Raw genomic sequence first — 15,630 nt, forward strand, 5'->3', positions numbered from 1 at the left:
TGTGGTTCTGCATTTAAGATAACTGTGCCTTTTAAGATAACTGTGCCTAAAATACAACCAGACTGTGGATGTCTTTGAAGAGCAGGAGGAAGAGGCTTTTGCAGAGACAGATATTTCCCACTTAACATTTCATGGCAGGAAGGAAAATGTAAACCATTTTGAAACTACCTTATAAAAATGCCATTGTGAATAGTTCCCTGTGTCCCTTATTTTTAGGGATGTGTGAAGAATTCAGTGTTTACGACTTCTGATATAAACCTGATCTGTACTTCCTGGACTAATGCATGGATGAGAATTAGTTATCCACAGACTTTTACACTTCCCAAATGGCCCAGTGTAATTCTTTACTTAATAAAATAAAATAAAAATTGAGAGAAAATGTTACTGGAATGGAAATGCATATTTTGAGAGAAATCACATTTTAAAATATGTGTTTTACTCTGTATAAGAATATGAGTCCTAATGCAGATTTTTTTAAAAAAAATACAAAGTGATATAAACTGGAAACACACACAAACATACACACAAACATACACACAAACATACACACACACACACACACACAGACACACAAACATACACACACAGAGACACACACATACACACACACAGAGACACAGAGAGAGAGAAAGAGAGAGAGAGAGAGAGAGAGAGAGAGAGAGAGAGAGAGAGAGACTTGTGTTAGCCACAAGAAAAATTCCATAATCCATGTTTGTGTCATAAAAGGATGCACATAACCTTTGCTTTTAGCAGCTCCTAATGTATGGGTTCCAAAGCTAGAGAGCCTGTCTCCCTTGGGTGGCGGTAGGTTCTTTTGGATTCCAGAAACAATAAGCAGTGAGGAAAAGTTTAAAAACTTTATTTAAGAGACAATGAAGTAGGAAAACCCATAACAGAAATATTTTACAGAATGAATGGCTATAAGATAATACAATAGCCACAGGGGAAAAAGGGGGGGGGGAGCTTTTTTTACCTTGCCCATCTAGTAGCAAGGCCACTACTCTGGGTGACTTACAACATCACACCATAAATAAAAGTCAGCAATAAAAATCAAATTAAAACAGTGAACAAAGAAAACCAAACCCATTCTAACTATAAATACAAGGTAACAGGTACAAAATAAGGAGGTAGAAGAGAGACAATTATCCTGAAAATAACAGGAAGTAATAATAATATTTATTCATCTCTTCGGCTTTTATACCACCCATCTGTCTAGAAGGGCGTTATGGACAGTTTACACACAATGGAACAATGGCACATTAAAGTATAAAACATAGTCAAACAAATCAAACAAATATAGAACATAATTATATACAAAAATCAAACACAAAATCAAAATCAGAGTGAAAACATCATCATCATCATCATCATCAACAACAACAACAACAACAACAACAATGGATGAGGAATGGCAAGGAAAGGACTCTAGGAGCCTACCATATCTTTGATAATTTTGGTGCCTGCCTCATCCAATGGGAGCAGCAGCACTCGCTCTGACCCAGCTGCAGTACTAAAGTGTCAGAGTGAGAGACAGATGAAGCTCCAGGAGGAGCAAAGGAGTGGGACACCTGTATCTCCTGCCCAGCTTTACTGGCTATCCTTGTAGAGCCTTTGATCAGGGCCAGGACTCCTCCTGCCCTCTCACTTTGCAAGACCAGTACCCTCAGGATTCCCTGTGGCTTTAACAGAGGACCCTCTTGAATGGACATTCACTGGGGGATTAGCACAGGGAACTCCACCCTCCTTCGCCCAAAAAACTCCCTCAGGAAGTTAAAGATGGTGCTCCTGATTCTGTTGGCTCCCCAGTGGCAATAAAAATGCTTATTGGTTGTTCTCCCAACCATGGAATTATTACCGGGAGATTCATCTCCCAAAAGTATGACTGGGGGTGGGACCAGCGGTGCTCACATTCAGACTACCATTTGTCAGGTCACGCACGAGGACATAAGAAGAGAAGCAAATCTCTAGTAAGTGTAATGTCTGCACAAGACTGCTGAAAACCTTCATTCCTCCCGAGGCAGCAAGGGGAGGCACTGTCCTCACCACTGCTTTACCTCCACAGCCGTGCTGCAATAGTCAGAGAAGAGTAAGTGGAGGAGAAGGAGGGAAAGTAGCAGTGCTTTCTTTCTCTAAACTCTTGAAGCCCACTTGGTCCTGCAACAACACTGTTTCTTAGTTGGCTATGAGGATAATGACAAGCCTTGTTAATCCTTGGGTCCAAGGCATTAGACTATGAGGCAGCCAAAACAATTGGCTAGCACAGCCCCTAAGATCACTTGGGTTCAGGAATTATTTCTGTAGTGAGCTGAAAACTGGAGACTGTGGCTAGGAGAAAGAGACCAGAAAGGGTGGACTGCTCAGGTAGCAGTAAGTGGATAGTAATAGTGGCATATATATGATATTCTGCACCTTGGAGCAAAAGAAGAGCCCAAAAACAAGATACCCACCAGATTGGACCTTCTTGAGCCATCATCTTGTTTTCCACAGCAAACATCTATCAAAAGCCTAGAGCATATGCGGGGGAAAAACTCTCTCCTGCTCATGTTCTCCAGTGGATGGCATTCACAGGGATCCACTAGGTGATTCCTGCACAGTGAGGCAGCAACCTCAGAAGTCAGATGCTAGAGGTGGAGTTTAAATCAATGGCATGGCATTGGAGGACAAAGATATGTTGCCTAGGATAGCACACTTCCTTTCATTTCGACTTCCTGTGGTACTGTGGATATCTCTGTCCTATGACCAGCATTCAAATAAAAACACTGTCAGTGGGGTGGATCTTGTCCTTTCCCTCATGAAATGCTTTGTTTTGCTCCCTCTTGAGGCAGGATCTATGGTTTAAAGGCATCCAGAGAGTTAAATGTTATCAATGTAGGGCGGCAGTACAGTAAGTGGCAGACAATAGAAGAAGATAGCTACTGTAAGCATTACAGGACGGAGAGAGAGGTTTGTCAAGTGGCCTGCCCTGGAGCCTCAAAGCTATTCTGTTGCTCTCAGGTGCAACAGGGGGCATATATGCTAACTATCTCATGTAGTCTGACCCAGAATTAGTGGTTTTCAGCACATCTCATGACACCATTTTCATAGCTCTGCTATGTGCTGTGTGAATAATTTTCTCTGCTTTGATTTGCCATAAGCATTCATTTTTTATTTGCCAAAAGTCCTTCTAGTATTAACCAGTATAAAGAATAAACTTAAAACAAAAAAATTGAGGATACAATTCTCAGAAACCAGCATTCTGGGCTCATGAAAACATTTTGTATCCCCCCCCCCCCGAAGTCTTCAGATTAATTGTGGAATACACCAACTCTGGTTTTGTACCTTTATTCAGATCTATGTCTTATCAACACAGATAAAATACCCAACATGCCTGTAGCATATCTGCTGTAGTCCACCCCAGCTATTATCTATTTTCATGCTGTGATGTAGCACTTAATGACGGTACTTAACTCTATGGACTCCATTAACCCCACTGAATGTTCTTTTGTGGGGCTGTGTTCACATTATCAAAGAAAAGGGGGCCCATAATGTAGTTCTGCACTTTGCCCAACCCTGGTCTAGACTGAGCAGGCTGGCATGATTATTTAAACCAGTAATTCCCAACCTGGTGCTCTCCATGTGTTCTTTACCAGAACTCTTGGTATCTGCAGCTGTTATGCCCATTGGCGGTGCCGGCTGGCAGTGATGGGAATCAATAGTCCAGGACACCAAGGTGGTGCACCAAGTTGAGAAGGCTCCAGACCCATCACATTCTAATGACATTTTGGGGTTGGGGTGGCAGCTCAATTGAAATGTATTGTTCAACAGATCTATGGAGAACAAAACATACAATACATATGCTGCCTTCTTCCCTCTTCCCTGAAGCCTCCATGGCTGCTTTCCACTTGGAGAAATAGTCTGGTGGAGGGGGTTGCGCAGAACTCCATGGAAAGTTTGGTTGGGCCTTTATTGCTCCAAGCCGTTGTGTGACTAATCCATCATGAACTCATCAATGACAATTTAATTTTAATATTTGCAACTCCAAGCGTTTTATGTTTATGGAAGGAAAATATTTCCTGATGAGCAGGAATTGACGTTAAATTCTAGTAATCATTCCATTAAAAGAAGAGCAATGTTTGCTGAAACAGGCTGATGCAGTTACCCTCTGGAATTAATCACCCTGCGTTGATGCTCATCGGCTCTTGTCTGTTTCCTCTTTTGCTTTTTCTCTCTTCACACTTCTTTAGGTGCCAAAAATGAATAAACAAACTTCCCGGCTGCTTCAAGAATTCTTCATTAGATTTGACTCAGAAAATTAAAACTTCTGAAAGAGAAAGAGAAATGGTAAAATATAACTTTAAGCTTAATTTAGATTCTCTCTTAAGGGGCTGCTTTAATAGCATGAGGGGCAAACTGAACACGAGAAAAACAGATACCTAACAAGAGTGTGTGTATGTTAAAATTTTATGCAGTCGCAGAGTGCCCAAACTGGGTCACATTCATGGTACTGTGGGAGGGTTTTTTCCCCCCAGTTTTCAAGTGTATCAGTCCCTGCTTTCCGTATCAGCACAATCTGCTGGTTGGCTAATAAGGGAAAGCATATCTTTAGGTAGCCACATTGAAGACATGAGAATTCTAGAGTTTGGCACCATGCCTTTCTGCAAGTGTCTTACTACACTTTTACCATCAGTTCCATCACTGCTTATATGTCAAATGGCTGCGGGTGTGTAGGAAGGATATACTGTCAAGATCTTTACCTCAAAGAATAAAATAGAGCTAGCCATGAAGCCTCTCTAATTCCCATGAAGGACTTATCACCACTTATCTCCACATTGCTTCACCTGAGGAGTAAAATTGTGGAAGTGTGAGAAATATTTTGATGTAGGGGCTGCTTGATGTAGGAGCAGTGAGACCATGTGGAAACCAATTTGGAGGGAGAAGCCCTGGTGGCCCAGGGTTTGAGTAGAGGGGGGCTCACATTGCAGGATGAAGCACCTGCCACTTGGCCCATGGACCACCAATGGAGAGACGGCAAAGGTTCTAGACTGGCCTCTGCCAGTATTCTCCCCTTTGCTCAATTCTGTGTTGGGATAGTGCAGGGGTATGACTCTTACAGCCTCCCACACTTGGCAAGAAACTGAGGGAGGGGGAAAAACCTCCCTGTTCTCAAAGAGACAATTCTCTGTGTCTCCTCCCACCCCCCCAAATTGCATGAGATTTCTTAGATGTTGTGTATTCCCTTTTTTCAAGAAAGGAACAATAATCTGTGTAGAATGGTTACAATTCCTGAGCAGAATGGGATTGTTCCTGTGCAAGAGTCCCTAGAAAAGGCATCCAGCTGCACAGAAGCTAGCAGTTTCTGGTGTAAAGAAACAAAAATGAGACAAAGACAGACATAAAGAGAGAGCGCCAAGAAATCTCATTGTTGCAGAGAGAAGTCTTGGCATGAAAAGAAGAGTTGTTGAAAATGAGAAATGATTTGAATATTCATCACATCCCTAGTGAACTAGGCTTGCATCCATGGGAGGACAGGATTGTGCTGAAAATTTTAAATCTCCTTACCTTTGGATTTTATTAAGATATTTGCAAAATGATAGTTCAATAGTTGCATGAGGAATTTAATTATGTAAATAAACTAACTCTTGTCTGAGATGCCTAATATGGATTTTTTTAACAAGGGAAGAGCAATTTAGGAGTGGACAGCAAGAGAGTCACAAATGTGTCCTGGGAACACCTTTACTTTTCAGTGAGTGTATCTGGAAAGAAACCAGGGTTTATCAGATTTCTAGCTAAAACCACACATGATAGTCATTCACCCACAATAGTGAGTAGGAACACAATTCTGAACCATTTTTTTCTTCAAACAATAAAGCGGGGTATGGAGGATGTCTTGCCAGAGGATGGTGAGGATTTTGTTGTTGTTCATCATGGATAGATTTGTGAGACTGATTTTTTGCACATTTTTGTGAAATTGAAACATGTGGTGGGTTGTCTTTTTGCATGAATTATCAATGATAGCAGCATTGGATGGGTTTATGAGTTCTTTTGATTACTCAGCCTGTCTTGCTCTGCCTGTTGTGTGTGTGCTTAGGGAGAGGGCATTAGATTTTTGCTACTCCATTTTGCACAAAATACAGTAAACATGTTTGTTTCATTCTCATGGCTGCTGAAGAATCTATGCCAGGTTGTCTCACCTTGTCAAAAGGACTTATTTTCAACCAGAAATGAGACACTAGGATGATTTCATGATACCCTCAATAATTGCATCCACTATATTGTGTTTAAGTCTCGAAAAAAGCTGTTGTAAGATTTGTATTTTAGCACCTTTCTTGGAATCCAGCTAATACAGAGCTTGGAGAATTAAGGTTACTCATTGATACCCTGTCAGAGACACACCCTTATTGTTATTGGCCAAGTGTAACTTATTGCATTCTGAATCGCAAATACATTGCCGTTATTGTTCTCCATTCCTCTCCTCTGAAGAAACCTACGGGAAGCTGAAGTCACTCCTACTGCTGAGAACCGACCTCTGTTTCCCTCCTTGTTTCCTCTTTTGTTTTGGTTTTTAAACTCACATTGCTCCCAACCCCCACCCCATTGTTTGAGCACAAATACAACACGTGTGGCTCCTCTGATAAGTGGCAAGTGCTTGGGAAAGCCTCTTGAAAGTACCATTGACAACACTCCCAGAAGCACCCACCCCCCACTCTGCATCTCAATGAAGAGCTTATAGACTGGGACCAACCCACCCTATATTCTTTAGGAAACATTCTGACACCCCACCATCTCTGCCCACAGGTCTGTAACATTATCTGTATATTTTCAGATCACCATTTTTTTAAAAAATCCCACAAATTGGGGGGGGGACACACCTTAATTGTGTAATTGGGCCATTCAAATCTTGTGCAACAATAATCCTGCTACAATCATACACAGTCAATCCTAATAACTTAATATTTCAGTATAGAATAGTAAACTAAACTTTGTGACAGAACAAAGAAGAAAATTGAAAACACTAAACAGAAACATAAGTCTCTCTCTCTCTCTCTCTCTCTCAACTTCAGTTTAGGCCCTCCCTTGTGCTTATGTGGTTGGAGTCTTGAGCTTTATCAGTGGTGGGTCAGCTGCCACTCACCTTCTCCTTTGGTGCCTACACTTATTGAAATTTTTTTTTATTTCCCTGTTCCTCAGTTTAAATCAATAATCATCTTTTAAATCTTCAAATGCTGTGTAGCATTGTTGTGATGTTGCTCTGCCTTGGGTGTGAAACATGATTCCTTATTCTGTGCTGTAGTCACTTCAGAATTGCACACACACCCATGTTTGCGCATTTTCCCGGAAACAGCACACACCCCTGATCTATATACCACTTGAATGTATCCGTCCTATAACTGTATCAGCGATACAGTACTCGTATATGTTGCAACTGTAAGCTTTCTAATGCAACATTCGAGTCTCCTAAAGCTATAATTATAAACCTAATCCAATAGACCAAATGTCAATACAATTAAACTACATATTTATAACACATTAGCTCTGAGCTCAGAACTAATCCAGATGCAAAAAGGAAAAGTGCTTGTTCATATAATATGAACTGCATGTGAGAACTATAGTAGCTGTATCTGAAAACATCTTCCAAAAACCGTTTAATAGCAACTTTCTTCCTCCCTAATCCACAGCCCTTGAGTTTGGTTTCACATCGCTTCAGAGCTAAAGTGGACAAAAGGGGCATTCAGGAGAATTTGAACTTCCAAAGGCACCCATGAATGACTTGTGAGATCCATCAAAGAGGATTTTATGCCCCATGTTTCTGTGCCACAGGAATAGTTCAGAGGCCAAGGCGATATATCCAGCTCCAGTCACCTGACACCTGGCTCTCTGTTTGCTCAGTCCTTCTGCTGCCTATATCCATTTCCTCGGCACATTGCACACCAGTGATTAGAGGCAACCAGGAATGCTTTCCTATCAGTTGACTTCTCCACGTCCTAGATAACATTGCCTTTCTCTCATGGGGAGGAGACTGTGTGCATGAATGGCAAGTTGTTCCACACTTCGAGGAGGCAGGTGACCTGGAACACTGCACAGGTCAGCCTGCATCTGCTTGCCAAATACTCCAGCCATCTGTCTGAATGCACACATTATGCCGAGAGGACAGCTGGCCCAACTGCTGTCCAGGAAGCTTGTCTGCATGGGGGTTGGTTAGGTAAGCAACCCACAGAGGCATTTTAAAGGAACACTTGCATCTAACCCCGCGGGTCTCTCATGAACTTGTGGCAAACACACTTTCACACTCAACTGGTCATTAAAGACTCTTGGCCAAGCAGAAATATGCTTTTGAACCTCAAGTGAATGGGGAGACTTTTATCTTCTTGTAACATATGTGAGCAGTTAAGCCTTGGTTGCTGGTGTGTTATTGGCACAAATGATCACGAAAAACCAAGGGACCAGTGCAATAAGGAAAGCATAATCTGCATAGTTTTCAAAAATAATAAGGAACCTTTTGGTTTTAAGAACGTACTGTTCTTTTAGACATTAGGTGTGACAAAGAAGAAGCCTCAAAGATTTGGATGAGAAATAAACTGGATACAGTTTAGGAGCATTTGTTTTATTAGCTAATACACAAATGTGTTCTATATTCATATTAAGAGTTTATTTGTTTTTAATGATTCTATGGCTGAACTTGGTTTTTTAAAAATCTTTTATGAGGACTGTAAGTCTCCTGGAGGAGTACCAAGTAATGAAAAGGTACAGGAAAAATGCAATTGATGATGATGGCATGTGTTGTTAAGTTGTTTCCAGCTTATAGCAATCTTAAGAATTACTGATCACCAGTAGTTCCTGTCAGTAGCAGCCTTCCTCAGATCTTGCAAACTAAAGGTGGTGGATTCTTTTATGTCAACTCATCTCACACCAAGGTTTTCTCTTCTCCCACTGTCTATTACTTTCCTAGCACTGTGGTCTTTTCAGAAAATCTAACCTTCTCTTTACACATCCACAATATGATATGCCAACACCCCCCCCCCCAGTCAAATTGTACCCTGAGGCCTAGTTTGAGGCCTGGTGAGGTCTGGCTGCATAGAGAGGACAACAGCCATCTTCCCAGAATCTCCTTGGAGCATAGCATTTGCCTGATTGGCCTGGAGGATCTTGAATAGGTCAATCCTGAATGCAGGCTGAGGGATGCCTTGTTCAATCAGGGGCAAGCTAATTGAGCAGATTGGAACCAGACCAGAAAGGAGCAAACCTCAATCTGGTCCACCAGAGAGGTGTTATTAGAGGCTCCTTTATGATTACCTGGTCATTATTCACTGGGCTTTCACCTACTCAACTTTCCCTTAGGCATGTTGTTTTTGTTGTGGTCAGTGCATGGGAAGGATGGTGTATGTAATAGGTTCTTAATCTGTGGTCTGTGGATCCACAGAGGGCCGTGATGCCCTCACAGGGGGTCTGTGAAGACTTGAAGAAGTGTTACTTTTACTTTTTAAAAAAACTTTATTTAGACTTATAACCCGCCCCTCTAGACAAAGTCTACTCGGGGCAGCTTACAAAAAATGCTAAAATACAATAAAAATATACTTACTAAAAACATAATAATACAATCAACTAACAGGTGGATATATACATTATCAAGATGGGGAACTAAAGAAATGAAACAGTTAATTGACTGGATGAAGGCCTGCCTAAAGAGCCAAGTTTTTAAATGGCTTTTAAAAACACCCAGCAAAGGAGCCAGGCGGATTTCCGTTGGTAGAGTATTCCACAGCCGAGGGGCCACTGTCGAGAAGGCCCAGTTTCTTGTTCTTTCTTTCCGGGCCTCTCTCAGCATAAGGCCCCTCAGCTGTCCCTGCTGACTTTGTCGGGTGATTCGAGTAGACTTAGGTGGGAGAAGGCGATCTGCCGGGTATTGAGGTCCCAAACCTTTGCAGTGTTATGCTCCTTTGCAGTGAAAGAAAGAAAGAAAGAAAGAAAGAAACAGAAACATAGAGAAAAAATTAATTTCCCTTGCTTGTTTCTGTAAAACTTGGCTTTTCTAACCTACCGCCACCATTAAAAATGAACAAAAGTAAAAATCAGTTATGAAAATAACTGTTTGATAGGCAATAACTGTTTGATATTTCTGCACATTGTGGGAATATGCAAGTGAATGATGCTGAGTGGCTGAGAGACAGCACGTGACATTTCTTGCTATGCATAGAGAATCAGAAGCCACAGGAAGAAAGACTCAGAGTCAATCAGTGTCAGTGTGAGTGTGTGTTTGGACGGACTTCACGATTATGTTTCTTCTTCGATTTCTGCTAATAAAACTGTTTGGTTATTCTTAAGTAAAGTGACTTTTTGATATTATCACAGTGAATTTCATAACAATACATTTTGGCTCAGCCTCAGGATGGATTGCTGGCTGTATCTGAAATGTAAAGGAACTGATGATGTTGATGAGGGTGCATCCTGTTCAAAGCACAGTGAATGTCAGGGATTTTCCTCGCGGAATTTCCGTAGTTTCAGCAGAGTATATGGCGGTCTAGGCAGTCGAGCAATAAAGACACGCAGTCCGGCAGCATTTCGTGCAGCAAAATGTATTTACAGCAGCAGCATAACAGGCATATGTGATCTCCAACCCAGTGAAGATAATACTGACTGTACAAGTCTACATATATACATTTCACTAACCAATCATATAACAGATTACATCACTGCATTACTTCATCTTGGGTTACATCATTCTGGGTTGCATCATCCTTGCTGAGTCACCCTGACTCATTCCCAGCACACCTGACAGACATGGTTGCTCATTACAGCATTTGATTCTGGTCAGGCCTATAATTTATTCTTGACAGTGAAGCTTCTTTTGGTCATCTTAAAAAATGTGTCACTGTTATAGCAAGGAATATCTGTCGATGAAACTCTTAATGAGTTAAATAAATATTTGATGCACTTTAGAGTTTTAAATTTTGAGTTAAGTCTTGGTGGTCTGCATCTAGAAAATATATTTAAAGGTGGTCCATGGTAAAGAAAAGGTTAAGAACCACTGGTCTAAGTTGTAAGACTGAGTAATGTACTCGTGAGGTGGTATAAGTACTGTATATATTCTTCAGTCATGTCTTCATATGGTTGGAATGGGAAGTCATTGGAACCAGACTGAAGCCTGTTCCTTTCTGGTCCACAGATCATCACTGAGGGAGATGAGCTTTTGGACCTATCCCAGGCTTGAGATGTCCCCCTGGGGTGAGGAGCAAGGGGGCTGGCAAGGCTCTGCTCGGCTCACATGTGCCATTTCAGCCTCTTACAAGGATTCCAAGGGGTCCCCTCAATGGTCTTGTACTCTTGGGGTAAACCCAACTTGGGATACCCATTCTTGACTACCCAACAAGAATGGTAAAGGTGTGCATCAGCACGCAGGTGGATCACCCGTTTCTGGGGTCTGCACTTCATACTGCATCAATTCTATTCTGCCATAACCAATTGAAGTTGGGACCAATTTAACCACATAATTCACTGTCCAATAACATGTTGAAATATTGTGTTTATTTGTGTTCACAGAGCACAAGGCAAGTTCTCTTACGTGGGTCCACAATCTCAGTTTTGTTATTTGAGCTTCTAGTGAGAATTCAGACTTGATTAAATCTAGAACCCAATTATTTGTCTTTCTGGCCATTCATCTTGTCTATGAAGCTCTCCTCCAACCTCTTTATACTACATTTCAAATGAACTGATTGTTTCCTCAGTTTTATTTACTGACTAACATATCTAGAAGCAATCAGGAATAATATGGTATGGCTGATCTTGTCCTTCATCTCCAAGGAGAGATCTTTGCACTTGGGGATCTTTTCTGGTGTCTTCATAGCTGCACGCCCATGTTTGAATCTTTTTCTGATTTCTTGGCTACAGTCTCCATTTGGAATGATGACTGAACCAAGACACAGAAATTTTTTTCCAATTTTTATTTGTTCACTGTCAAGGAAAAGCTATGTAATAGTTCTATAGCCATAATATTTGTCTTCTTAATATTTAATTGCAGTTCAGTATTTGCAATATCTTCTTTAACAATATTGTTCAAGTCATTGCTGTTTTTGATTCATTGCTGTGTTCTGCCAGTAATATGGTGTCCTTATTTGAAATGATTGATGTTTCTTCTATCAGTTCTTATTCCTATTTCCTGTTAATCTAATTCAGCTTTCCATATGTATTATTTAAATGATGATGATGATTGGGACAGTGATGACGACGATGATGATAAGGTTCAGCATTTGTTTATTGCAACACAAATGTCATAGAATAGTAGAAATTTATGTAAGGCTTGGTCCCCTTTCCAAATCTGTTCCTCACTCATTTGGGAATGAGGTGGCTTACTCTTCTGCAGTACAGAAATATTTTGTTGAATTCTTTCTCGGAGGAGCCTTTCATTCTGTGATTTTCAGGAGAGAGAGAGAAAGGTAGAAGGGAAATATTAGCAACCTATTATTAGTATGCTAATTAATATTGTAAGTAACTTATCATTTCTTGCATGTTTATCATCTCTATTTTGTGAATGATCATTGCAGTTATTTTGCATATACCCATAGTGTCTTTGTTTCTTGCATTTCATTTCTCTCTACTTTCACTGCTAATACTTTGCATTCTTCTTCCTGTGCTCAAGTTCATATATACCTGCCAACTCAGAATCACATTCTATGCTTCTGATAAAAAGGACATGAAACTTAAGCTATAATAAAAGAGTCTTGAAGGTATTATATGGCACCCTATGTGGTAAATAGCTCAACCTACTGGTAACTATTTTGTGGTGTTTAATTAATGCATACTTGTGCTCTTGTACATTAGCAAATGATCAGACAAAAAAAATCTTGATGCAGATTTTATCACCTTTAACATGCTAACTTGCTATCTGTAGAGTTTATCAATGCACAAGAGCACATGAATGTCAATAAAAGACCAGATACATATTTCTTGATGCAAATGAATGATCTCACTAGCTTTTCCTGTGGTATCTTACCAATACATGCATGCTTAATGGTAACCTAAACAGCTGAATAAAGCAGACAAATCAAGTGAAAAAAAATGGAAAACTTTGGTAAATAGTATTGATTGATTGATTGATTGATTGATTGATTGATTGATTGATTGATTGATTGTATTTATATCCCACCTATCTGGTCAAACGACCACTCTAGATGGCTAGAGTAGTTGCACAATTGTCTATACAGCTTGTGGCAATTTAAAAAAAAAAGACAAGGTTATTGATGATTCTTAATACATTTTCTTCCCTTTGGAGAAATCATTCAGAACTTCTGAATCTGTGCAGAAGTTTGGTTAAGTAGCATTTTGGAGCATCCTTATCTGGAAAATCAAAACAAAATTAGGATCTTCTTTAATATTTGTGCTTGAAGTATAATGTTTGGATTTAGCTGATCCAAATAAAGAGCCTTTGATCTGCTCTTTCACTGCCTATTATTAGCTGTTTATCATGATGTTCTTTCCTCCTAATCTCAATTTCAGCAAAAACATGCATTCTGGGTTTTTTTTCTTTTATGTATGTGAGATGCTTCCACTGCATTTTATTTTCCCCAAATGGAAATTGCTTTTTACAAGAAAAAGTTGTGTCTCCCAATAAAAACCAGAACATAAAATATAAAAGAGACAAAATGTGCAAGTAGACACGCAGACATTTCAAATGTTTGTTTGTGATATTTTCTGATTTTTTCCCCCTGGATTCTAGCATGTCTTCTATTCCAAGCCATGTCTTGCCTTTTAAAGTGCATTGTTGAAAAGGAGCCCTTTCCTTAAGCTACTGAATGACACTTGTATATAAACAGCCCAGCTCAGTGCAGAAGCACACATGAAGGCGATGTGGCCAAATTGGATTATTCCCAACTTCCTTGGCCTTAGTACACAACAGGACAAATGTGAAATGCAGTGGGATGAGGATGGTAAGGAAGAACTTTACATCTTCTCTGCAGCTGATGCTCACCACCTATTTTAGCTTTAGTTCTGTTTAGAACTTCCAATCTCCACTTGATGAAAATGGCTGGGAAGAATCCATTTCTAGGAAGATATGGTCAGAGTTCAACTATCCTCTCCATACAACCATGCTATTCTTTAAGCAAATCCCTCATTTATTTCACTTTGGGCTTGTTCAGATGGGAAATTGCTCTGCTGTTCAGTGGATTGTGGGGGCAGATTGGCTTGGTCCTTTTTTCAGTGACTGCACAACATAATCGCTGGAGAAGAATAATTTGCTGCCAGAGCACCTCAACCCACCAATTTTGAACCCCTATCAGGAGCTTCTGCTTTTTAAATGTGGGTTGGTGTGCTCTAGTATAATCCATTCACAGCAGTTGCAATCACAGGGAGTGGACTACCATTGGGCTTTGCTGCTGTCAAAGCTGCCAAGGCTCCTTCTGGTGTCAATTTCCGGTGTCATGAAATGGCTTGATAAGCTAGCTACTTCAGGATATCAGCAAATTGAACTCTTCCCCATCTCCTGTGCAGAGAGGCAGGGGAAGTGATGTTATTATTTTCTCATTCTGCTAGGCCACCACTATTGCACTCACTTAGATTAAATTTATGGGACGTGGTGGCACTGCGGGTTAAACTGCAGAAGCCTCTGTGCTGCAAGGTCAGAAGACCTGCAGCTGTAAGATCAAATCCACATGATGGAGTGAGCCCCTGTTGCTTGTCCCAGCTCCCGCCAACCTAGCAGTTCGAAAGAATGCAAAATGCAAAATGCGAGTAGATAAATCGGTACCACCTCGGTGGGACGTTAACAGCATTCCATGTCTAGTTGCACTGGCCACGTGACCACAGAAGATTGTCTTCAGACAAATGCTAGCTCTATGGGTTGGAGACAGAGATGAGGACCACACCCTAGAATCAGACACGACTGGACAAATTGTCAAGGGGAAGCTTTACCTTTACCTTAGATTAATTTTTTTCTTTGTCTTTGTTTGATGTGCTGATCAAAACAGTGGTTGTGGCCAGTTTCTTGATCAGCATTATACACAAGGCCAAGAAAAAATCTTTTAAATTTAATCTAAGCAATTCAGTGCATCAGCAATGGTCTTGTGCAGGGTAATATGATTTTATTTCTCTTGCATCTCCACAGGATCAGGGGTTCATTTGACAATGGCAGGAGCCAGGGGGTTGCTTGAAGTCGATATGTCTTTTGGAGTCAAGGTTTGCATCAAAAGGCATATGATCCTCCCCCTGACTTCAAGTGCTCTTACTTAGACTGCCCTTGTCTGCATTAAAAGGCCAGTGTAGATGAGGCCTTAATACCAGGGTGATAAGCATTTGTCTCTGCAGAAGTTCTAGATGCCAGTGCACACAATCTCTTATCATAGGCTATACTGACGTTAGCTTCTGGAGCTGAAGTCCAACAAACAAAGCATCAAATGATCCCCACTTTTGTTTTAGATAAAAGCATTACTACCCCATATTTGGGCACACAAATTGTGCCACTCCAGTATTAAGCATGGTCATCAGTGAACTGGGCTCCAATCCAGTGCTGAACACAGGAACCACTATGTTCCAAAATGACAAGGCCTGTCATTAAGTAGAAGGATTTTATTTATGTATTTATTTATTTAACTTATATGCCACCCACTTTACCCAAATGTCTCTGGATGGCTTACAATGATTTTGTGACTTCTACTGTAGGGG

The sequence above is a fragment of the Pogona vitticeps genome, chromosome 5, assembly GCF_051106095.1.
Source record: "Pogona vitticeps strain Pit_001003342236 chromosome 5, PviZW2.1, whole genome shotgun sequence".
In the NCBI taxonomy this organism is placed as follows: domain Eukaryota; kingdom Metazoa; phylum Chordata; class Lepidosauria; order Squamata; family Agamidae; genus Pogona; species Pogona vitticeps.